The sequence below is a fragment of the Molothrus ater genome, chromosome 2 (assembly GCF_012460135.2).
Source record: "Molothrus ater isolate BHLD 08-10-18 breed brown headed cowbird chromosome 2, BPBGC_Mater_1.1, whole genome shotgun sequence".
NCBI classification, from domain to species: Eukaryota; Metazoa; Chordata; class Aves; order Passeriformes; family Icteridae; genus Molothrus; species Molothrus ater.
This window is the reverse complement of record NC_050479.2, coordinates 110,952,398-110,977,599: the sequence shown is the minus strand read 5'-3', so window position 1 is coordinate 110,977,599 and position 25,202 is coordinate 110,952,398. Positions and strand designations below refer to the sequence as shown.

Genomic DNA, 25,202 nt, shown 5'->3' with positions numbered 1-25,202 from the left:
CCCAGAGGACTGTAATTAAGAAGCTACTGCCTCCCAAGTGTGCAATTATGTTCTCTGAAACCCAATACCCAGGCCTGAGTGTAAAACATCCCCTGCCTCCTGCATGAGCATCCTTCTGACATGTAGGTACCTCAGCTTTGGTAAACTGCAGAGGATGTTTTGTCCCCAGACAATGTGTTGAATGTCAAGTGTTAGAGAGGGGATCAAAAGGAAGACATGAAGTAAGTAAAACACAAATAAGGGTGTAAGTATGCTTGGTAAGTATTTTTGACATAAAAGCTAGAATAAAAGCTTGTATGAAAGTCTGAGTAGTTGTTGAGTTTGCCAGAAATGAGGAATGAAAGACTTCCAAGGACTGCAAGTTTGGGTTTTGATGTTTTGCCAGAGTTTCTGTGCTGTTGACAAAAATAAAATTCAAGGAGTTATTACCCCTTAAAGACTTTTATTTACACTAGCCCAACACCCAGTTATGCCAGTCCCAATTTTAATCTTCTGCGAAGGCAAAACTCACTTTGTGAAAATAGTATATACAAGACAGAAATATAATCTGCAGGAAAACTGGTTTTGAACAGTAATCTTGAGTGTTTCACCATGCCAGTGTTACTGTCACATCTGACAAATATTTACGTTTCTCTTGTTTAAGGCACTCCAGCAACAGAAATAAACAATTCCCCGGCACCATTTCCCAACACAGTCAGAATTTGGCACTAAATCTCCCTTGTTGCCAGGCTTGCTGGGCTCTAGGTGGGCATGAAGCCTGTTTTTGTCCCTCCCTCACTGCAACAGCCTTTAGGCTTCCAAATGTGCTTCCCTTGTTTAGACTAAAGAACTTGATTTCTTTGATATTTCTTCTTGGTCCACAGTTTCTACTTATTTGAATTTTTTCCTTGTTCTTTCCTGTGTGCTTTCCAGTATGACCCTGACCCTCCTAAAGTCGTCAAAAATGAACAGAGCAGTCTGGGGTGATGTTTTATGTATTACACTATAATATTTTGTGGGTTTTACTCCTCCCTTTCCAATACTATGGCATTGTTTGTGATCCCTCAAATCCTTCTCTGCAGAGAGTCCCTCACAGCCCTGCTTTGTACAGGTGATTATTCCTAACTCAGTGTAGTGCTTTGAAATTCACTATGGACAATGAATGAGACAAATGTTTGTTTTTAAACAGGCTGTTTCCTCCAGTTTGCCCACAGAGCTGCTTGATTTAGGGCAGAGTTGTCAGAGCTGTGCCACAATCGAGGGCACATATTACCAGAAAAAGGTAATTGTGCTTGAACTGTTGTTCTAGAAGAGGACTTGCAGCTCAGGAAATAGTAATACCATAGGCCTTCAGGGAAGGTTAAAAATGGGGAAAAAAAAGAAAAAAAAGGAGTATTCTAGGGCAAAAAATGAGTATATAATTTTAAAAGTCAGGTTCATTGCCTAGTGTCTTTAAGTAGTATCTTTTCTCAGTTCTACAAGTCATGGCAACTTCAAATAAATGAAGTATAAACAGTTAGGCTACTTCCACACCAAAGTTTAATGGCAACACATTGAGGAAAAAACCAAAAAGTAAACTATGCAAAAAGTAAAGGAAGCACTTAACTTTGTTTGGTAGATGATTTTACTAAATTCTGACTTAGCTAATGAGCATAGTTAACAAATATACAATAGAATCTTCAATTCCTTCACTTCCAAAATTACTTTTGGAATCATTCCGGCTCTCTACCAGCTGTTTTCATGCCTGAGCTATGAAGTCACTTGTAAGAACTAACCTGGAAATATGATAGAAGTACTGCAGTTATTCCAGCTGCTTTGGGCAGGGAAAAGCGATGCATGCATAATATTCTAGATTAGTATTTCTACAAAATGTGTCCTGAGCATTGTTAAAAGCACTGGAAGCAAGACATGAAAAGAACAGTATTATCTGGCTTGCAGACTACTGCCTTCCAAATATAGATAATTTTTACATGAGCCTATACACCCTTTTTTTTGGGGGAGGGGGGTATTCCTTCAGCTCTCTTACCTGTACCACTAGTTAATTCTTGTGTTCAAAAGGAAGGGATGAACAGAGTATTTTAGTTCTGAATGTGCACATTTCTGAACAGAACAGAGAGCACTACAATATTTGTAGTAGTCTGGCTATTTCTTACTTAATTATAAAGATCTGGTCAAACTGGCATCCCTATTACTGTGCATGCTACAGAATATACTATCTTCCTTCTGCATCCTGTTGGTTTTCATAGGGATTTCTACTTCCTACAAAATATTTCTGTTGGTGTTGACAACAGCTCCTTTTAGCTTGAATGTTCCTGAATGGATTAAAAGAATCAAGATTTGCGCAACAGAAGGTAAAAAATCTAATTTAGGCAAATATTTTAAAGTGTTGTTGAATATATTGAAAAACCATCCCACACCTAAAATGACAAATGCCTGTATAGGAAATATCAGCACTCTGCTGTCACATTGCAATATATTGTATGACATTATTGGATCTCCAGGTTTGCTGGAGAAGAGTGAAAAGGGAAATAGAATTGCTGTTTCATACCTTCGAGGGGAACGTAATCATCATGAAATTCATTCAGGTGCCAATGTCTAAATCCATCCACGTATTTTCCACTCTTAATGTGATTTTTGACTTCCTGCAGCTTTGCAAAAAAACAAAAAAAACCTCAAACCAAACAAAAAAGAGTTGTCATGCTGATTTTGTGCCTTAGGATGAATTGGTAATGAAAGGGAAAATAAACTAAAGGCTTCAGGATTAGACACTTGCCTCTGGATCTTAAAATCAGCTTTAGTCCTCTTTCTGTTCTAATATCAGTTACCAACTCTAAAGTCACTTAAGTAAGGCTCTTGTCCCTCTGTATAATCTCAAATGCTTGACTTGAGAGCCCATCTCTGATTTGCAGGAGTGATAAGGTGATGTGAAAAGCTGATATCCAGGAGGTGTAGAGTAAAACCAGAGGGCTGTGCAATACTAAAACCTAAGGCCACTGCCCTTGGGGGTTGGGGCAGAGGCCCTCACTGGATTTTGGAAAAATCTGTAGTGATGAACACCACTGGAAAGCACCATGGGCATTTCTAACTTTTTGTGGGGTAAAAGTATTGCCTTCCCAAATATATCTGAAAATATTGCTTATGTAACTTTTGTGTTTTTACAATGTGATTGTTTTTTCCTTTAGAATTTTCACCATGGGTGTTTGCAGTTATTTATTTTACATTTCTGGGCAAGAGAAACTTGCTTTACTCAATGTCAGAGAATAAATTAAGTCATCCTTCAGTGTGTCACTTTTAATCTGGAGATCACTCTGAAGATATTTTTAATGATTTTGCATCTAGAAATATCAGTCTGATAATTTGTCTAAACTCCTTGAATACCATCTCTTACAGATACACTTATTTAAGGAAACTTATGGTTTAAATTTGACTGCACTGTATGGAAAATGTGTTTCTTAAAATTCTTCTTATAGTTTACACAGATAAATATTAATATATCATTTTATGAGCTTTACTGTTATGTTATTTAGAATCCTGGAAAAATCTGAAAAAACGAATTAGATTCTAAAATAATATATATTATTTTTATTTAACTAGCAGGGTACTGTTTTTAAATTATAGAAATTTAGCTGAGATGCACAATTTTCCTGGTTAATTCTGTCTTACCCACAGACCAGATAGATGGCTGCTTGACTTCCTAAATTTTGATCCCAACATGTAAAAGCAACCTCCATCTCTCCCCTAGGAGGGCTGAGGAAAGCTGTGGGATATTGTTATGCCTCATAAATCCTATCTTGTCATGGTTTCACTCCAGCTCTCTTCCCTCTTTCTCTCATTTTCCTGAGGAGATGCTGCCCTTGCACCCTGGCTGTGTTGCCTTTTTGCCTCCTGTTTTATCATCCACAATGTTCATGCACTAAAATTGGCTCTCTTAGAGAACAAGCCAGTTTCTAACAGGACAAACCTGAAAGTTTGAATTCATAAAGCCTACAGGTTTTATGCCTGAGCCTGCTGCGGAGCAGCAGTAATGACACAGGCCAGCTGTGTCACACACATCTGTCCCCCTCCCAGAACATCCTTTGTATCCAAATTCTGACTCCCTCATGCCACAGCACAGCCATGTAATTCAGGTGTCATGGTGTGAAAATGTTACTCTGCCAGGTTAGGATGTGGGTTTCCATCTTTTTAGATTTACCTGAAAAAAACCCCAAGCATGTGATAAGAATTATATATAATAATTATGTTTTGGTGCTACAAGAGCTACCAGCCTGAGGGAGGATATCTGAGAGATGATTACAGGCTCCAATCAAACATTGCTTTGGCCCTGAGTCATGGCTGCAGCCACCATAAAAAACTGGCAAATGGGCTGGCCCAGCAGGTGCTAAGTCTGGCTCTGGAAGCACACTGGAGATTGCTCTGGGGCTCAAACTTGGGGTCAGCTTCCTGTGCTGACCATGCAACTCAGTAAAATCAGTTGCTGTGATGAATCGTGCCTTCCTAGAGAATCATCTCATTCCAGCTGCTGTCCTCTAAGCACACTCACACCTGACAGTCTTTATCTCTGTTCTTGGCTCTTGCAAATAGGGGTGATAAGAAGGGCAGAAAATTGTCCCAATACCTATGGATAAATGTACAAATGCAGTGCAGGCAGCACTTCCCCCAGGAACTTTTCTGGTCCACCTCATTTTCTCCTGGCATTTCAGGAACATCCTGGCCATGCAGAAATTTTCCATGACTTTATTTCCAAAAAATTAATTATTGTCAAATTATGTTTGCTCCAGAGGATGCCAGGTCTGGGCAGCCTGAGACCATCTATACCAGCTGGTTTGGTGGCTCTGTTTCTTTTTGCTGGTGTGTTGCACAGAGACAATTTCCATGTGGCTTCAGGTGCCTTTTCTACAATTTCAGTGTTTTCATTTTCTAAATGAAGACTAAATTCTAGATATCTACTTCTCCTGTGTAGAAAATGACATATACCTCTGTAGGAATATATTAAACTGGAATGGGAATTCCTGGTTTACCTTTGGTCTTCCATGTTAATTTGCACCTTGGCCTCTGGTGACAATTTTTAACTGAGGTATTACACTTCCAACCCTTTTGGCTTCTTACATGCTGCTGAACATTGGCTTGACTGGTGCATTTGTATTTGTAAAGGAGTCACTACAGAGCAAGCAAGGTCAAAACTGTCACTGTTTCAAATGAAAAGTAGGATTTCAAATAAATGGGGAGATTAACTTTGTCCTTTGAAAAGCAACTCTGTTTTTCAGGAATAAAATTCACCTCTAACTGAAAGAAGAAAATAATTATCACTAAGTTACTAATAAGAGCACTTCTGAAATGTGCATGCATTTGGACTGAGATGTTTTAAGTGTGCTTGAAATTTATCTTAATTATGGCTCTAAGCATGTAAGATGGTGAAAAATAGTATTTCTATTTTGTAGGAGTGGGTGGTGTTACCTAATAACGTAAGTTTGAATTCACACAGTAACATTTAAAGTCTATTTATAAGTGAAAGACTAATAAACAGATGAGTGAATATAGGTCAGAGAGGGGAGTTAGAGAGAATGGGAATAATAACACCTCTGGCTACATGGGGGTGATGAGGCACCACTGCTGCCAAGGAAAAAGGATCAGAAAAATAGCTTGGTGTCTAAGTAAACCGTGGCTGCTTGCAGCAGTACAAAATACCAAACATTCTGACTGAGATTTACAGCCCTGCAGACTGCCTGAGGAGCTTTGCATTTCATCCCAGAGGCAGACATAGAGTGCTTATTATTCAAATACCCACCACTTATCCCTGATAATGCTTTCAAGGCATACCTGACTGAACTGTAAAAATCCCAATCTGGTCAAGTGCTGGTTTAATATGCACAGACACTGGCTTGCAAACCACCATGGATTGTTTTCATGAACTACAATTTCACTGTCAAGATTTAATTAAGAAATATATCAGAGCCTTTGGAATAAGTGGGGTTGTCTGGGGTGTTGGACAAGTGCAACGTGTGACATAAAAATCTGTGCACTGACCAAGCTGCCTTCCCAAAAGTGAAAAGGGACAGGATTGCTTAAAAAAGCCACCAAACCCTTACCTATAATGGACACAGTGCTTTTACATCATTCTCATCACTGTGAACCACATTATGTAGTTGGGATTTGATTGTATTAACCTACATATTGCAGTCTTAAAATCCTGGGAAAAGGACACATTTTATGGCACTATAAAGTCATCATTTTTCTGCTACTGTAAGAAGATTATTACATTCCCTGAAAATACATAACAGATTTAACCCAAAGTAGGATGTATTATTTCTTTCTGTACAAGCAAGCTGTCTGGCAGGCAGCAGGAAATAAAGAGAATGTTTATTATTAAGTTTTAGTGACTTAAAGTAATATTTGTATAAATGCACATACACAGGAGCACTAAAAACTACCCCACAACAAAAAAAAAAAAATTAAAGCTGACATGTTGATTTTAAATGAAGTTTTGAAATAGTGAAGCCTAATGGGCAGCCAGACATCATTCACAAATACAAATTAATATAAATTAAGAAATGTTTCTGCTCTAAACATCATGTGTTAAACCTAATCAGTATTTACTGTATTATCTCTGAATAGAATAAGGACAGCACATTATCTGTTTCAGTAATGCAAAGTTAATTTTAGCTGTCAGAAGGTTGGAGTCAAAGACCTATAAAAGAATATATTTCCTGAGTGAAATCTAAAGGGACATTTTCATTTGTTTCTGTTCCATTGCTTCTGAATAAATTGTTTTGAAGGAGATAATGAATTCATGTAACTGCTAGTCTTCTGTTCTGGTCCTAAAATTTCTAAGAGATTTCTAAGAAAGCTCTTTTTTCCTACTTTTTAAGTATAACCAAATACATTGGGGGTTATTTTCAGTGTTAAAATGCCTTTGTGAGGGCAGTTCAAGCAAGAGTTTTCAAAGTTCAAATTACCTTAAGTAAAATTTATACAGTTGTGTCAGACTTGTTTAAAATGTTAAATATGCATTTATGTATAATTTTCAGGGCTGTATAACTATGTTGGCTCTTCTCGGATGCTCACCACTGGGGAGGAGAATCCTAAACTTCCACTAGCAAAGTGATTATTTGAAGGTAAGTCATTTGAAGGTAAGTGATTTAGAGCTGTTGAGAGATGAAGTGTGCAAGCAAAAGTCTCTCCTGTATGTTTTCAACTCACTATAATGCATATTCAGCTTCTGAGGCTCACAGCTGCAAATTTGTCTTTTAGCTGTGCAAGACAAATTACAGAGACATTTCAGTGGAAGCAGGGAAGGTACTTACAAGCATGGTTTTAATAATAGCACACACACACACCCCCTACTACTGAATTCATGAGACCCTGGCTATGAAATTATTAAAACTGCAGCACTGATCACCACAGGATGCTGAAACAGCCAACAATAAAAACAGATTGAAAACAAATCACAGCAAATTCATGGGTTATTTGAACTTTACAGATAACCTCCATTCCAGGAACTCCTGAGATGTTTTGAGCAGGACTATTACAGTGTGGCTGTATTTAGAAAAGTTACAAAGTAAATGTTTTTTGGGTCTTAGTGAAAAATACCTGTGTAGTGACATGGAAGATCTTATTGGTTCGTAGCAGTGAATTATAAAGAACAGGGACAATGCTCTGTTTAATGCCTTGGGGTTCTTGCATGCAAGCTGGAAAGTTTTTTACCAGATTGTTAATTGACTGAAGGGATTCCTCTAGCCCTGGAGAACCAGGCTGAAAAGATTTCTGTGGCAAAGTAGCAGCTTCCTCTTTAGTGATGGATTCTGGGCCCTGATGAGCCAGAGGGCTCAGTCACTCCCCTCCATTGGCACAATGACTCGTTCCCTTGGCTGCTGCTGTAAACTTTGCCTTTCTTCGGCTGAGAATAAGTGAGGGCTGTGCTGTACCAGAGTTTGTAGCACACTGAGCTGTCAAAGCTGTTGCTAAACACAAGTCATTTTGTGTCTGAGGCTCATGAGGGAATGGGAGGGAGATACAAGAGTTGGCAAGTTAGCCCAGCACTTCAAAGTACAAAAGGCCTCTAGTTAGTTTGACTTCCTTAGGTTTTCTTCTATTTGCCTTATTTTTTCCTAGCTGGATCCTCAGATGAGCTCAGGAAAGTGGATACTTCCCTATTTTCCACAAAATTATGACTTTCCTTTCTGTAGCATAACCTGTTAAATTTTGCCACTACCTCTTTCTACCCCTAGAATATCTAAAATACCAAGAAATGTTCTTTCAATATCTTTAGATTACAAGGCTGATTTGTTTGAAACAGGCATGAGGATTCCCTGTGCTTCTGCTGTGCTGCACCCTCTGTGTTTGCAACACCAGTGACCTTAGCCCAGCCACCCAAAACTGGCAGTAGCAGCAGCAAGGAACCAAACCCTCAAACTCTCCCTTGCTCCTTTCTTCCAGAGCTTGCAAAAAAAAAAAATTGGAGAGCACAAGGTTCCTTCAAACCCATGCAACGTTTGGTTGGTTTGTTCGTTTGTTTTCCTCTCTGCTTTCCAATAAGGACAGCAGCTGGGGAAAGCACAAAGCTGCCATGCTTGATGGAAAGTTATTGAATCTGGAACCACAGCTTGCAGTCCCAGAGAGGGCTCTGCTGGCCTGCCTGCTTTTTATACCACAGAGAAGTTTTCATAGTTGTGTTGTTTCTGAAGGGTTGTGAGCCCAAAACACAGTTTAAACTGCTTTGAGTCAATACCTGAGGACAGCTGGGTAGGGGAACATACATGTGTTGGGTATAGAATAAAACAGCAGCCTGTGGAAACATTCTTAGGGCTGCAAGTTTACAACTCAAGGTGTATTTGATGGGCAGCAAATGTAAACTATTACATTCCAACCTATGTGGCCTTCAATTTTCTGGCATAAATTCAGCTTCTGAAGGGCTTTAGTTAAATTGTTACAATTCATCTGGTTAAGAAAGACCACAAGTGTTTTCACAACCACTTTTCCCCAAGCCTTCACTTTGCCTATTCATACTGAAAGCTCTCTAGCAAATGGACCACTTATTATGGTATTTTTGTTCAGTATGAGTGCCTGGGTTTTGAGGCACTACTGCAGTAACACAATTATAAGCAAATAACCACTCCAGGGTAATTCCACATAGACCTGCATATTCACATTTTTGTACCTCAGATACATTCACAGCTTACTCAGTGCATCAATTAATTAAGCTAATCTGAGCCTACTTATGACAAATGTCTCTAGCTTCCAAGATCCAATGGAACTGTTTTATTATCTTTGTGAAACATAAATTGCAAGTTTTGAAGGTTGGGTCTTATGTGTATCGGTCTTAAAGCAGTAAAAGAGATGGGAAAGAAAAGACCAAACCAAGAAATATCCTTGTCCTGGTGAGCAAGAGCAGCAAAACTGTCAATTTCTGCCCTTTATTCTTATGGGTCAGTTCAAAATCCATCTCTCTGAGTAACAGCTCAGCATCTGGCAATCAGATTTGTTGGCAAATAGTCCATTTCTATTATTTTAAGTACCAGCCTGAATCCACAGCAGGTTTCTCAGCTGCTTCCTTATTTTACGTAATTAATGAGTGCAATAACTGCTAAACTTTAGAAATCATTTTATGGAGGCAATGACCAAGATATCTGAAGACACGAAGTTCAAACACAGGTTTAATGTGTCCTCCTGGTCAAACACAGCATTTTTTTGTTTTAGGATTGCCTTTTTGTCAGCTGCAATAACAAAATGTAAACTACTTACTGATGGAATTTGCCTTAATAATGATCATATTTAAGCAGGTGATCTTCTGTTTTTTTGGTGTTTTTTTTTTTGCTATCCTATCTACTCTTTCAGATACAGCTGAAGGCATAATGTGTGTGTTTGTCCAGCTTAGCAGTATACATATTTATAATTTAAAACCAAATCCTGTTCCAAAGTAAAGGAAATACTATTCTCATAACAGACCTCAGAGAAATGGACCTTTGTTTGCCTGGCCAAGTAAATACCAACTCCTTGAAGGAGTATAGAATTAAATCTAAGTTTCTAGCTTGGTGCAGGGATAGGTGAAGATCTGATGATCACTGTCTCAAAATTTCCATTCCAAAGCTCTATTTCTCTACTGTTCTCTACTTTCTAAGCTAACCTTAAGCAGCTGGTTGAAATTTCTGTCTGCCTTAGGTTATTTTCTTCTCAGCGTAGGAAAAGAAGAAAGAAACATTTCCAGGAAATATACGTTAGAATATTTTCCAGCAGTTATGTTTTTCAGAGACAGGCAGAGGAAAGTTAAGTTGTTCTTGTCAATGTAAAATTTCTGTGAATATTTTTCTTGGCTGAGAAATTCTAGCTGTCTTTTATGACCCTGACATCTGACATAGGATGACCTTGCTGGTGGCCTTGACATCTTTGTGGAAGCTCAATTAAATCTGAGTAACAGAAAAATAAAATCTCACAAAGTGTACAGGCTTAGTACAGACTTCACAGACTTTTGAGAAATAAATTCTGCAAAAAATGCCACTGTTAAGGTCTGTTACCTCAAAGGAAAACCACAATGCATTGTATTTCCATTCCATGTCCAAGCTATCATCAGTTTCTTAGGTGCTCCATCATCTCCAGCTGATTCCAAAGGATCCTTTTTTGTCAAACAGCTCTTTGTTATCAGTTCAATCTTTGGAAGCTGCTCTGGGTCAGAGGCACATCAAGAAATCCTGTATTTAGAATAAGTTATATTTTCATTTGGCTGCCTTGTATTTTTCTCTACAGAAATATTGATCTTTCTTTCCAAGAAAGGACCTGAAAAACCCCAGGGAAAAAGTTTCTAATGACAGGCTCAGATAAAACCCAACACACTCTTTCAGGACAACATTTACATGCAAGCTTTGATTTTTATGGATTATAGCCCTTAGCTGTCATGGGAGACAGGGCTCAAAACAGCACAGACCTTGTCAAAGACTCTGCAGCAAGGACACTAAAAGCACACAACAGCTATCACCCAGAGGAACCCCTGGAATTTGCTGCTCACTAAAGATTTGCCAGTGTTTCTTCAACAGACCATGCTACCTGTTCCCCTGCACTGGGGATGTTGCAAAAGGTATTTGCTTATGTTAATCTACCCTGTGAATTAAATCTTTTTTCCCCCATATTTTCTTTCCCATGTTTCTGATAAACTCCTCTTCCTGAAGTCACCAACTCCTACTGAGTGAGAAAGCTTCATGCACCTGTTTATATAAAGGGAAATGAAACTGTCATTTCTTAAGTTTTTCAGCTTCTTTTAGTAGAATTCCTCTCACCTCCTTTTATGTCTCTGCCTAAGCTAAAAGCAATCTGTGCTAGACAGGTACTCTTTGGCACTTTAGGCACCGTTTTGGGAAAGGAGTGAAGGAAATACTGGGGTGAGATTGTGCTGACCTATTTACACCACATACCCTGCACCTCACCAGTGTCTGCTTCTCTCTATTACTGCATAGAGAAAGTTGGAGTGATTGGTTCAAGATGTCTATCTTTGGTCAGTTGAATTCTAACCTTTATTTGCAGGTACTAAGTGTTCAAGGTTTGACTGAGAATAAGGAATAATTGGCAATTTTCTGGTGGGAAAGGTGTTGTGATAGTCAGCAGGAATGGATTCTAATAGGTTTTAATTGATCCTACTACAGCAGAGTCCTGGTGTTTAGTGTCCTGAGAATCTCACATTTTTGAAAGGGAAAAAGATGTCTCTTCCCTGAAGTAGATTAAAGTGCAGGAGAAAACGACCTTTAGTACTGTGTCTTAGGTCCTGACTAAAATCCCAAATTTGAGCATTCATCTGCTGAGCTTTTAGAAAGTGAATCTGCTGAGCTTTGCTGTACCCACCCTATCTGCACTAACTGAGCTTTGTTTAATTCAGCTAAACATGTTTAGGTGATAACACTGTGCTCAAAACAAGACACAAACTTATCAAATATATTGTAGCTACCATCATTTTTAAAAACACATTTTCAAAATCTGAACATTTCTTCCCCCTATTATTATAAGTGTATGCATTTTACTGAAGTAGCAGTAACTTGCTTTCCCTTATCTTAACTGTAAATGACCCTATTCATTTGTAGCTAAAATTGTCCTCCCCAGAGTGCACTGGCTTCAGCAGAATTACAGCTTGCATGATTTTAGCTGATAGACTCTGCAGATACATAACCTAAAGAAGTAACATATTTCTGGCAATACATGATAAAAGAAGCACTCGGCCAAGGTCAGCTTTTCAGATGTCTCATGGAAATCTCTTGAAGTACAGTCTTCTGATAGGTCCTCTTCTTCTGCCTCGGTGTCTGTACCAATTGTCCTGAATTTCTGATTGAAGTTGGGCATTTCTGTGACTTTTCTAACAAGTTAGAAGGTTCCAGTATAATTAAAATAACCTCAAAGTCAAATTTAACAGGTGAGAATTTTGATAAAACTCTTTGAATTAACTCTATTGTATGCAAGTAAAACAATCTTTAAATTATCAGTCCTTCTGAATGTAGCTAAGGCTGCTAAGATTTGAGTAAATGTCAGGCAAATTCCTAAATATTTGAACAAAAAAGCTTTGCTGAAGCAATTATTCTCTATTAATAGGAACTATGCTAAAATGAAACCCTTGTGCAAGCAGGGCCTATCTTCTTTTCAGTTTTCCATTTTCAGTCCAAACTTTCCCTTCATTTCAGCTTTCCATTTGAAATCCTAACTTTTGTCTGCCATGATGACTTCTTGTTAAGCTGCTGTTAAAAGTCTAGGTTGGTGCATATGTTAAAAGAGTGCAGGTAATGGAGAGCAGAAATAAGAGTAGATGATCCAAAAGTTGTGATGAACTCTAGCTCAGTGCTGAGGCAAAACTCACCACTAGGCATTGTTTCTGCCTACAAACTCCAGAAATTGTTTAAGCTCAGCCACTATAAACAGAGAAACATTAATATTTATGTGGTGACGTTTTGTTTGACCATCAAGCCAGTTTTCAGCTGACAGACTGCTATAAAATAAAAAGATGGACAGCAACTAAAAAAGAATAAAATTAAGCTGTGTATTAGATATGAATCAATTACAGAATGAGATGACAAGCTCATTCTCTTTCCTGTTGGAGGTGGGGAAGCAAAGTACTTCATGACCTTGAGGTTTCTTTCAGAGCACGTTTGCTTTCCTTACATGCACAGCAATATGTGAGCTTAAGGGCTGGCTCTTAAAATCTGCATTACATTCCCCTTTGGGAAGGAGTAAGTTACAGAGAGTCTTCATTCATGTTTTAGAAGAGACTGTGTGCCTATTTTCTGCTCTTGTACTTGTCCCAGATCCCAGCATTACAGAGATCCCTGCAACCTCTGCTGCATTGCAAAGGTCTTGGATTGAGGCGGCTGCCAGGAGGCTGAGCAGTAAGGAACATATCAGCTCCAAAGAGCTAAGGCTGAGTTCCATGGGACACTGCAGGGGTTAAATTCACTGGCATCCTCTCTGCTCATGTACAGAAGGACTTGTGTCATGTGAGCTTTTGGTCAGCACAAGCCTGCAGGATGCCCTTGCCCTCTTCAATAAACTTCAGTCACTTGTGTTGCACTGAACTGAGAAGGAAAGCCCTGCAAATTTGAAACCTAAAAATAACTCCCATGAGACATTCAGTTGTCCCAAATATAGCTGGGACAGCTCAATGTCTGGTGAGTAGCCCAGTGGAGGCATCACTCCATTGGGGATGTGCATTCCTGTGGAGCACCCTCAGCCTAAGTCACAGAGAGTATCTCCTGAGACACCAAAGAAAAAAATTATGGAGTCCATTCAAAGGCAAGTAGGTGGTAAATGTTTTCATGGATTACAAAAGATGAAGTAGCCTACCAGATGTTGGAAGATGCAAGTACTTGATCCATGGGAGAAAGAAAATGCATGGATATCTCATGCTTCTGGAAAACTGCGGAAGTACAGAGACTTCACTAGCCAACTTCTGTCCACTGACCCAGCTTCAGTCTCAGCCTTATTGAAGGGTATGAGATATAGGAACAGTCTACCAATATGCTGGTAATTTAAATGATAGATGCTGATAAGTACTTTTTTTCCTTCCTGCCTGAGCTTTACTCAAATTCTTCCATTAAAATATATAATTGAGTACCTAGACAGTTGCATTTTGATTTGCACCTCTTGCCAACCCAATATATCTTTCAGATAAGCCTTTCATGCATCACTTTTAATAATAATGTCTTAAATTAAAAGGCTGCTTCCATCAGCATAATGAAGCAAGATAGCCAAGGAAAATAGCTATGTGCCTGAGAAATTCATTAAAGTAAGAAAAAAAAATCCATGAAAAGGGATGATAATGAGAAAAATATTGAGCCTCAAAGATGACAATACTGAAAGGAGAGACTGCATTTAGGGCTTACTTACTGCATGGGAGGGGCTGTTTTTTCTTTCCAGAGATCTTGCCTTTTTTTTTTTTTAATTCTGACAAATCACATAAAATTTTGGCAACTCAGTTACTTTTAAATTGCCGTAGGCATATGGGAGTTTACTAGCACAAAACCTGTGCCTGATAGTGCTATCAGGGATAATCCTTTATGCTACTTCTGTAAGTGTTAGTTTTAATGATGTCCCTTCTTCTAACACTGAGAAACCTACAACTTAATAATGACAAACACCAAAGCTGCTCAAAGAAGGCAATTTATTGTAATCAAGATATGATTTCTAATTACCCTCCTGGTCTCTATTTAAGCTGCAGATTGTATATTATATTTATCTTAGAAATGCATTGTCCTTATAAAATCCTTTTTTTTAAAAAGAAATATTTGAAAAGGTACTGAAAAATATTATAGAGATTAAAAGGAACTTGCGTGGTGAGCACTAATGAGGCACATGCTTGCCTTTGAATTGCATTCCCTCTTCCTCTCCCTCCCCTCTTTATCTTCAGGCAGCCAAGGCAGCGTTTAACAAGAAAACCAGTTCCCATCTGACTCCTCTCTGCCTGTCTGCTGAGCTGTGCTGCTGCTCCTGGCAGGCTGTGGGCACTCAGGAACACACAGGGGCTTTGCAGGAGGAGCTGACACACATCCAGCCTCAGACAGGTGCTGTAAACCTGCTCTCTGCTTGCCGTGACTATGCAGAGACAAAAGGCTCTGCCTGGGACAGAACAACCCTTGGCTGCTGGAGCACAGATGGTATGGAAGTGCTTTGTGTGACATGAGGTGTTAGAAAATGCTCAGCTCACTAACATGTGCTGTCAAGACCTGTTTTCTCCAAGCTGCCAGCCTGTCATTGTCTTTTGGAAACCAGCATGCAGCCAGGAAAACCATTTCCATCAGAAACAGAAGCCCTGTTTATACTTCACTTTCATTTTCTCCTACCAGGTAATTTCTCTCTCTAATGTCACCACAGGTATTATAGTAGAATTAAGGAACAGCCAAAATTTCTCTTTCATTACATAAAAACCCTAGTACCTACATAAGTAACTAGAAGAGAGAAAACAGGTTTTAAAAATGACAAGAGTAAAGGAAAAAGAAGCTTTCAAACCAAGCATTCCCCACACCTGAATCTGCTGAACTTCCCAGATACAGTATAAAAGTCTTTTCTCTATGAAGTGTCCTTTCTGAAATGTTATCAATGTTAAGCTGTTGTATTTGAAAGATGAAGCAAGGATTTTGGGATTTCATCTTTGTTGTAAAAAAATCTACAATTAGGCTATGGAAAAAGTCACTTGGTAAAACTGCACAAGGCAAAACCAGAAATAAAATCAAGCATACGGTGGCTAATGCAAAAATTGAGAAAAGTCTTCTCACAAAATATCTTTGTGCTGCTGGGCTTTCCATCTTCAAAATGTCTTGCAAAGGTTAAGTCTTTAAAATATATCTGTGCAATGAAGCATTATATTGGCACCATTGTTTCTTTCCCCTCAGTTAAAGTAGATGTTGAGTGTTTAAATGTCCAAGGCTGTGGAGAAGGTCGCTCAGATCTAGGACTGCAGACTAAGCTGCTTCTGCGGTGCCTGAATTTCTCAGACTGGGCTGGACATTCTTCATTTATTCAGTCATCCTTCTGTCAGCCACTGCTCTCCTTTTCTCAACTGATTGTCCTCTTTGACATCTTTTCCTGGCTGGTCTGCAGCTTTCCACTGCACTGAGTGTGCTCAGATTGCCCCATTAAGCCTTCAATAACCCCACAGGTCAACCCTCACTTGGCTGGGTTTCCCTGCTCCCACTTGAGGCTTTTTGCAGTCCAGACTTTTCTCTCCTCCTGTATTACTTTAAGGAAAGGTCAGTCTGGCAGAGGTCAGCAAAACTCTGTATTCAACCTGCTTTGCAGAATCCCTATGGAAGACCCAGCCAAATGAATTTGATCTCTGAAGCAGGTACATCACAAACACACGTATAAAGTCTCTGTGTGTCAGGGTAAAAAGCAACTCACCATCTCCTGTGTCAGGAATCACCTTGGAAAAGCTGCCTTTGGGAATAGGACTGGTAGTAGGAATTCAATCAGCCTTAGCAACACTGGATACTGCCAAAAACCTGCAAGAAAGCAAAAGACCATAATATAGGCTCTGTAAATGACAATGAATGATGTCTGCTTCAGGGGAAGGAAAAGATTCTTCAGGCCTAACTGTAGTTTTCAGGATCTCCAAATAGCTGGGAAGGATTGTTTAAAAGCTTAGAGACCAGTGCCAGGAGCTCCCCCTGCTCAGAGTTCACACAAGAGCATAGTTGGTGATGACAGAAATACTTTGGAATGAGCTAATGACCAGCAAGGGCCTTGCAGGATTAGACACGCCAGGAATCGACTCCACTTGAGGAACTGGAGAAATCGAAAGGTCTGACTTGTACTTTCCTGAAGATAAATGACCTGTTAAAGCAAAGGGGAAGGAAGTTTAGCCAAACCAGCAGTTTTAGTGTGTCTCAAGCTTTTAGCACCCGGGTACATTTGTCAGGTGCTAATTGTCAACTCCCACTGACTGCAGCAGGAGCCCAGGGCACTTGGCTTTGTGCAGTATTAACCTGCTGTTATTAAGCTGAAGAGATAAACATGCCAGAGTATGTGATGTTTGAAATCCAAGGCATTGTTTCTTGCATTCTCCCAACTTTAATATATTTTTTTCCCCAGTTAGCAGTGTCTCACGGCAAGCAACTGCCTAAATTGGAAACATAATGCAAAAGAATATGCACTGTGAAAAGTCTGCACTGTGAAGTGCAGAAATATATCATTCTACCAAGAGTAGGCTGATTTAATTTTAAATATAAAATCTTTATATAGCTAATGTGCTTAAAATGTAGATATGAGATAACAAAAGCAGTTCTTGTTTCAAAGAAGAATAGCAGTCAGTGAGAAAAATGAATAAAAAGAAGACAAAGTGACAAAAGAAAGAAGGAAATATCATTGATTTCCTGGGGAAAAAAGGATAAAACCTAATAATTTTTCACACATTATCAAATAACATGGTAATTTATCCAGAATATAATTATGCTAACATTTGGCTGTTACTTGGTATCAGATGACTTCTTTCAGCTCAGAGTGTTCTGGGGCAGGTTTTGAGGGTGGCTTCAGACGTGTTTGTTGGCATTATGGCTAATATCCCTGGAGGTGTTGAAGAAATGACTGGATGTGGCACTTAGTGCTGTGGTTTAGTTGAAAAGGTGATGTTTGGTCAAGGGTTGGATTTGATGATCTTGAATTCTTTTCCAGCCTTACTGATTCTATGGTTGTGTGGGCTAGGCTAGGATAGTAGGTGATGTGGCTTCTTGAGGTTGTCAGGGCAACTTTGGGAAGTTCTGGTTTCATTATTGCTAAAGGAAGGGTGCGAGCACCCAGCAAATCCTGAGTTACAACATCAGTGCTGCATGTTTTGCAAAAACTTGGAAAAGTAAAGGCTTTTATACTTTTGTACCCATTCCACTGGTAGACGTAAGACATTTTTCAAAAATTAAGTCTCCTGCTTCGTACAGAACATTAACCTTCAAAATGTAACTTATTGGCAGTAATAACAGAGTTTAAAAAGTAAAATGAGTGCCTGTGCTCTGTTTTTCCCTGCTCTCCTTTGTAATTCAGATATCTCTCTCTCTAGGCAAGGTCAGAAAGGACAGAAGGCAGAGGGGCCAGCATGATCTGCTGTGGGAATATGGAGCACTCAGGACATAATGATCCACTTGGCTGTATCTCGTTGAGCATCCACCAGATGACCATCAGTAACTGATAGATGTAGAGGCAGAGTGGCCCTTTGGTCTGGTTTTGTTTGGAAGTTGGTGTAACCATTGCCTCCATCCTTTTCTCTCAACACTCTCTTTCAGATGTAGCAAAACTCTTTTCTGAATAAGACTGCAGGAGTGCACAAGAGCTGGGATAATTTTAGGGTTATCTTAAAATGCTCAGAAGGATTTCCATTTTAAGGGGTGGATGGAGAGCCACTTTAGATGGAAGCTGGCTTTAGTTCTTGTTTGACATCTTGCACCTTTGTTCCCAGGTAAGAAATTTTAAGTATCAGAACATCTAGGCAGCACCAGAACACCTCAGAGGTTTTATTTGGCTTTTTTAACAAAAAAGAAGTCTCTGTTTCTTCACAAGCTCAAGGTCTTTTTCATGCATGCCTTACCCCTGCAGTCTATCCTTTTCCTATTCTGTTATTTTTCAGCTTCTGCATCAACATTTTCATCTTCATCTCAACACAGCTCTTTACATTCAGGCCATCTCCAATTGCATTCTTTATTTCTCCCCTGGTCCTCTAAAACAAAAGGGAATATTTCTGACATGCATGTGCTTACACAGTCAAGAATTTAATTGTTGGCACTGCCATTCAATGACTTCATTCTTGTCTGAATGGGGAAAGTGACCTCTGAAGGGGATCTGGAGGCCTCCTGGCTGCTTAGATCACTATTTGCTCCCTGTTATTTGGAGTTGTTTGGAGTGCTGCCAGCCACTCCTGTGCAGGGAGATTTGCAAGCTGCCTACAAGCTCTTGTGAAGACCTTGTCTGAATGGGAAGGATGTGGGGGTCCTTGTTGATGGTACAGCTGTATGGATGGATGTTTTACCTCTTCATTTATCATTATCATTATAATTTCATTATCATTACCTTATCATTTTCAGCTTAATTAAAATGTAAGCACCCTGGACCTAGAGGATCAGCACAGGAACTGAACAGACATCTCCAAGATTAATTTTACATAGCTGGAAAGCAATGTTCATATGGATTTATGCTTTCTTTTATGCATCAGAAAAAATCCAGGTAATGTTCAATGAGTTAAGTGAGGCTGGGTTTAGAGCAGTGCTAAATGGAGCTGAAGACAGAGAAGAAGACATTACAAAACTGCAGAAATAAGAATTATTGGAACTATTGATAGGTAATTTACAATTAGAGTAATTTTTGTTATGGTAGAACATCCCCACATAAGCAAAAAAAAAAAAAAAAGGGGAATTACCCCAAGTCCTATGAACTCTCTGTTTTGTTTATTAAACAGAAGCCAAGCTTTTAAAAGATTTGCAGTTGTTTTGTACATATGAGGATTTAATATTTCTGAACAAAATCCAAACCTCTTTTTACCCAATATAAAATCATTTCACATCTGCTCAAAATCCCAGCAGTTTGTGTGTGGCAGCGACTTCCTCTAGGAAGGTAGTCCAGCAGAAGAAATTCTGGACCTGCTTCCATCTCTGAAACACATTTATTGTTTCCATTGCTTCTCATACTTCAGGATACTCCTGCTTCAAGTCTGAATATTTATTATGGAGGTTGAAGTCTGCCAGTAACCAAAACCCAGTACTATCAATTCCAGCCCTCCTTCTTATGAGGCCTTTGGTCTTGTGAAACACAATGGGAAAAATCTCGTGAAATGTGTGGAAGGAAAGCTTTTCTTGTGGTTAAAAACAGCATCTGCAATAATTCCATGAGAAGAATAAAAGTGAGTTTCTTACTGTGTGGAGGATGCTAAGTACGACTTTTTAAAATGGTACCTTTTTCTAGGACAATTATGGAAGAAAAACAGCTTTCCGTGAATCTAACAGCTGTTTTAAAGGCTCAGCTGGCAGCATCATTTCCTATCATGCAGAAGATCTAAGTTCAAGATCACACACAAGTTTTTGTCTTCTCAAAAGGCAGCAGGAAGTGAAGGTGGCATAAAGAAAATTACAATCTTACTGCAACGGCAAACAGCAATCTCTCTGTGATCATCAGCTGAGTTTGTGTTTCCTGTACAAAAGTGGCAAGAAGTTACAAGCAGATAATACTCCCTAGAATGGCTTGACATCCATAGCTGGGTGAGAATTCTCTTTTTCTTTAAATTTACAGTGGCTGCATCTGATGTTCCAGAAAATGATGGATCAGTACAGTCCTATAAATCCCAAACACATATGTAGTATATCTTTTCAGAAATAACTTACAAAACAGCCTTCCAGAGGAGGAGAAGTCTGCAATAATGACAGCACACTGACAGTGCAATAAAGAGGAATTCATTATTCAGACTGCAGGGGTTGACAATGGCCAGAGGGCAAATGCATAAAATAAGAAGAAAGAGTCGATGCTCAAATGTCAAAAACTCCCTGCCACAAGTGGGAAAAAAGAGAAATGTGTTCAAAATGTATTTCCTCTGTATAGGAATGATGGTGGTGATGCTAATAATAACATTTATCTGAGTATGATAAATATTGCTGAGGGTGAAGCATTATATGACATCATCTGTGTATAAACTGTCCCTTTCCAGTTTCCATTGCCATAAAATTAAAAAGAACTTTGCAATCTAGAAAGTGGCAGCAAACCAAACAGTTAAATATGTAGGATGGTTGGTTTTGTGAGTAATCCTTGTTGACAGTTTTTAAGCTACTGTTCAATTCTAGAAACAAATCTGATTGTTATAATTATTTCTTTTATTACCTAAAGAGGATAATATCTACTCACAAGTGCAACTACTTCAGTATGAAATTTTGCAGGCATAAACTGCACCCTCAAACAAGATCTCAATCCCACAAAGGAACAGCAATAAGCTGGGCAAAAGCCCAGTTGTTTTTCTAGCGTTATTTAGTTCTAAACAAACTTCCCTTGCAGTCTGTCTGTTTTTTATTTTTAGTTCCTCCTTCTTTGCTATTGAATGCTTTTGTAAGAAGGAAGGATTCTTGTTCTTCCCCTGATATTTTTCTTCCCCTGATATTTCCCATATGAAGTTACAATCCTCTGATGGCTTGTATGAAGAGGATTAGAAACATGTCATCACTAATTGCAGATGAGGATTTAAAGGAGGGCTGGGCAGGAGAAGCACAAAGATGAGATTGGCTGACCTGTCGTGATTAGGCTGTGGATGTTCTGTGCCTGCCTCTGCTGCTCCAGGAATTTAGCCTGCCTCCCACATCTGCCCTCGTCTTATGGAAAAGGAAAATTGTTGGTTGTTGAACAGGATGAAAGACTGATTTCTTTACTGCTCCTAAAGACCCATTTCTGCCATGAGGAGTACCTATAGTTGGCTTAAAATGCACAAGGGAATGTGAAGTTGCAAAGAGGAAGCGCTTTTAACTCAAAAAAAAGGAAAAAAAAAGCCAGATTACACTTGTGGAATTGTTTCTTTCTCCTCAACAGATTTTTTTGTTGTTTGTATTAAACTGTAAACTGAGTCACTGTATCCTCACACACACCACACAAGTGTGGAAGTAGCAGTGGCTAAGCAAGCCCTCACCATCTGTGAGCATTCCCACTGCTTAATGTCAAACCAGTACCAGTTTGGCTAATAAGGTTAAGGAATTACATAACTTAAGTGGAATTACAACAGAATTACGCCAGCATGTGTTCCCCTCTCTTTTGCTTGGGGATGAATCAATTATGAAACATAAATCCAAGTAATGGATACAATATTTATAACCATTTAGGCTCCCAGGCATTGATTAACCATGACTGAGAGAACTTTTTCTTGTGGAAATGGATCATAAAGAACCTGTAAGTTCCCATCTAGGGCTGTGAACTACTTGGAAGGACATTTTACTCTAGGACTAGGATTCTTTGAAAGGTTGAAGTCTGAGGAGATAAGACACAAGAAGGAAGGCCAAGTAGTCAGAGTTGCTTCACACCCTTCAGTATGGATCATTCCTCAATGAGTCAATAGAGGAAATTTAATGAAAATACCCCATTCTTCTACTTTAAAAAACAATGCTACATTCTTCAGGCCTTGCAACAAGGTCAAAAGTGACTCAAGAGTTCCAAAAAGTGGTAAAGATGAGCCAGAGTGATATGAATTATCTTCAGACTTGTAATAGAAACCACAGAGTTTTGTCACAATTTTCAGGACTTGTCTGTCAAGCTTTGACAGATTAGGAATCTGAAAAGGATGATTTCTGGATTAAGACTGAAAATAAAGCCTGAACTTCACTTTCAAGGAGAAAGTGTTTATTTTGATTAATAAAGAAATATGCAGTAAAACTACTTCCTTCTCTCCCAACATAGTTATAACCACAATTCCACATCTCTGTCTCTCCCATGACAAATTTTGGGCTCTCATTTTGGCAATAAAAATGTCTTTTACAAAGTGTTTTGGAGAACTATCTGTGATTTACTTAAGGAAATAATGAAATATCTCAGTCTTCTCAGAATTAAAGGCAAATAACATTTTTATCTGCATTAATAGACTTGTTGATGTAACCTGCTGGTTCTTGATCATCTAAGTTTATGACGCTCACCAGTATCTTTTTGCAAAATCTCTGTTGCTAAAATGGGCTCATTTTCTTGTCACTTAATCACTCAATCAGAGCACTTCTAGTGAGGAAAAACAGGGATTAACAGACAGAGGACTAAGTATGGGATTAAAAAAATGTGTACGTTGTTTCTGGACTGGTACAACAGGCTGTGTGCTGTCTGTTTCACAGACAAATGTCTTACATCCCAAAAGGTCACGTCTCTAGAGCAGGCAGCCCCTCAGTCCTGTCTAACATTCTTTTAGCAAAGTTATCATATGGCTCAAACTTTCCTGAAACAGTCACTCTCTTTTAAAGTATAACTATTGGTGATACAAGACCTAAGGGAGACAAAGTTCTTGGAAAATGAAAGGAAATCTTGCCATAAGCTTTATCAGTGGCTTGGCAACCCTTTGGAGACAGACAACTTTGGTGTTGCTTCATCTTTACTCAGAGTTTGGGGTTCTGGATATCATGATGGCTTACAGAAACTTGTTGAGACTAACTCCTTTCTTCCTGATGCAGGTGCTGCTGCTGGAAGAGTTTTTGGAGAAGAGCTGTGAAACACAGAAATGGTGATGGATACAGCAGGGGGCCACTAAAGGTACTTGTTTATATTTTTCTTCCAGAGAAGGTCTGTAGAGCTAACATAAATGTTTATATTATCCTTCACTGCTGCTTTCAATTAAATTCAATTTAAGAATCTCAACTTTTACACAATATTTGTTTGTGAGGCCCTGATGAATGCAGCTCCTGGTACTGCTGCTGCCAGAGGTACCTTTTGAAACAGATGTGTTTAATGGTAATGTGCAGTCAAAGTATTGCTCTCCATTCTGCTAAATTACATTTTGTTTCAGCACTCCAATCTTTAAGCCATATCCAAAAGCTGGATCTGTTTAGGAAAATTCACTGGCAGCCTGGCTGAGATTACATCTCAAGCAATCATTTTAATATGTAGTTATAAATCACTTCTAACTTTCTGCACGTAGAGTGTTTTCTGTTGATGTATTTGAGAACATTGTAGAGAGGTTTGTAATTAAATGAGAAAAAAGTAGGACTTCTTTCATGAAGAAATAAATTTTTAATGCCATAGAAATAAGGGAATTCTGAAAATGCTGTGCACTCTTTATTTTGGCTTTGTACCTGAAAGTTGCTCAAAAGTAATTGCATTTCTCTTTAAAAGACAGTGGAGGGAGAAACAGCCAGCTTTCTTTTACATTTGGAATAAAAAAAATTATCAAGTAGAGAGACCACAGATTTACGTAAAGATTTCTATATTTTTCTACAACATTTTCAGGGACAAGTTCTCCAAAATCTTTTGCCAAATTGTGTACTAAACTGTATCTCTCTATGCATTAAAAATGCCCATGCTTCACAGCAGGGTTTAGCTTTAAAATGATATGTAGGGCTCAAAACCCAAGAGTTCAGTTTCTAGTACCAAATGTAGAAAATGCCCTTCTCTTCCTTGTCCTTTTCCAGCCCAGGGTGGCCAGTTTAGTGTTCCACCTGTTTTTGATTAAAGGTGAGGTACCCTATGATCCAGCATGGTAATTACTGTATTCCAGTGTAAGTCACAGACCATTGCTGCTATTATTTATTCTGAGACAAAAACATTCATTCACCCCTCTCCAGCTACAGGCTGCAGATTCTTAATGGCTCGACTTTTGCTGTGAGTGAAACCACTTTATTTTTCATTTGCTCCAGTTGCTGAGATAGCTGCACTATCTGTTGTCCATTCTCTGTGGAAAGATTTGAAATTTGCCAGTGCTCTCTTTCACTATGGATCACAAACCAGATAAGTTTTCAATGTTAAGGATGGTCACTTGTACCTCATCCAGTTTCTGCAGGCTTAAATAAATGCACACATTTGTCAGATCACTCTCTCTACAGAAATTTTCTTTTTTCCTCCGTGGAGTTGGTGGGGGTATCTTGCACATTTGAGCCTATATTGGCAAATTCCAAGTAAATATGGATGACAGACTAAGGAGTTTATTAGATATGATTTTTTGTGAAAAAGGTCTACTAGGTTTACTTCATTTTGTACAAAAACAGAGGCAAAAATGGAGCAGAAGTCTACACATAAGCAAAACCCCCAAAATAGCCTCCAGCCCCCCAACTTTTTCTCCTAGAACCATTTAATGTGGGAAAAAGCTGAGTGCACAAAGCCACTCCATCGTGAGCTAGTGAGTCACTGCCTTCAATCTGCGCCTCTTCGGTTCAGGCTGACGTACTTGCAGCTAAACTTTTTAGGCTTGCCAGTTCTCTGGAGAAGATGTATATTACAGAAAAGTTGGGAATTTTCAAGATACAGCTCATCCATTCACCATGTATAGCACTTCTGAGAAACCAAGCATCTAACAATAGGGAAAGGGAAGGGAGCGGGGGAGATACGGATCTGAGTACAAGACCTGCAGAAGTGCTTTCAGCTTGTTAGAAACTTTTAGGACCTAAAACTTAGTATTTAAGTACCTGCCTTGAAGAAGCTGTAGGTAGCAACAATAGGTGAAAGCGCTTTTTTAAAGAAGTGAGTAAATCTATTCCTTTCTTAATGGAAAAATCCACACAATCTGTCAAGGAGTGGTAGATGTTCTTCAAAGCAGACAAATACCAATGGCATGACATTTCCTGCCTGTCCTACTA

At 38.9% G+C, this 25,202-nt stretch overlaps 1 protein-coding gene across 2 annotated transcripts in view; it reads right to left on the bottom strand.

Annotated features, from left to right (window-relative positions):
• The window catches only part of HTR1F (5-hydroxytryptamine receptor 1F), a 105,191-nt gene that overhangs the window by 40,455 nt on the left and 39,534 nt on the right, over positions 1–25,202 (bottom strand). Inside the window, exons 2-3 of one of the 2 annotated variants that reach the window (XM_036389850.1) lie at positions 16,336–16,436; positions 10,488–10,661 (exon numbers count right to left, since the gene is read on the bottom strand). The gene's annotated coding sequence lies outside the window, so the exon portion shown is untranslated. The remainder of the gene's footprint in view (positions 1–10,487; positions 10,662–16,335; positions 16,437–25,202) is intronic. The other variant, XM_036389841.1, reaches the window with a different exon arrangement.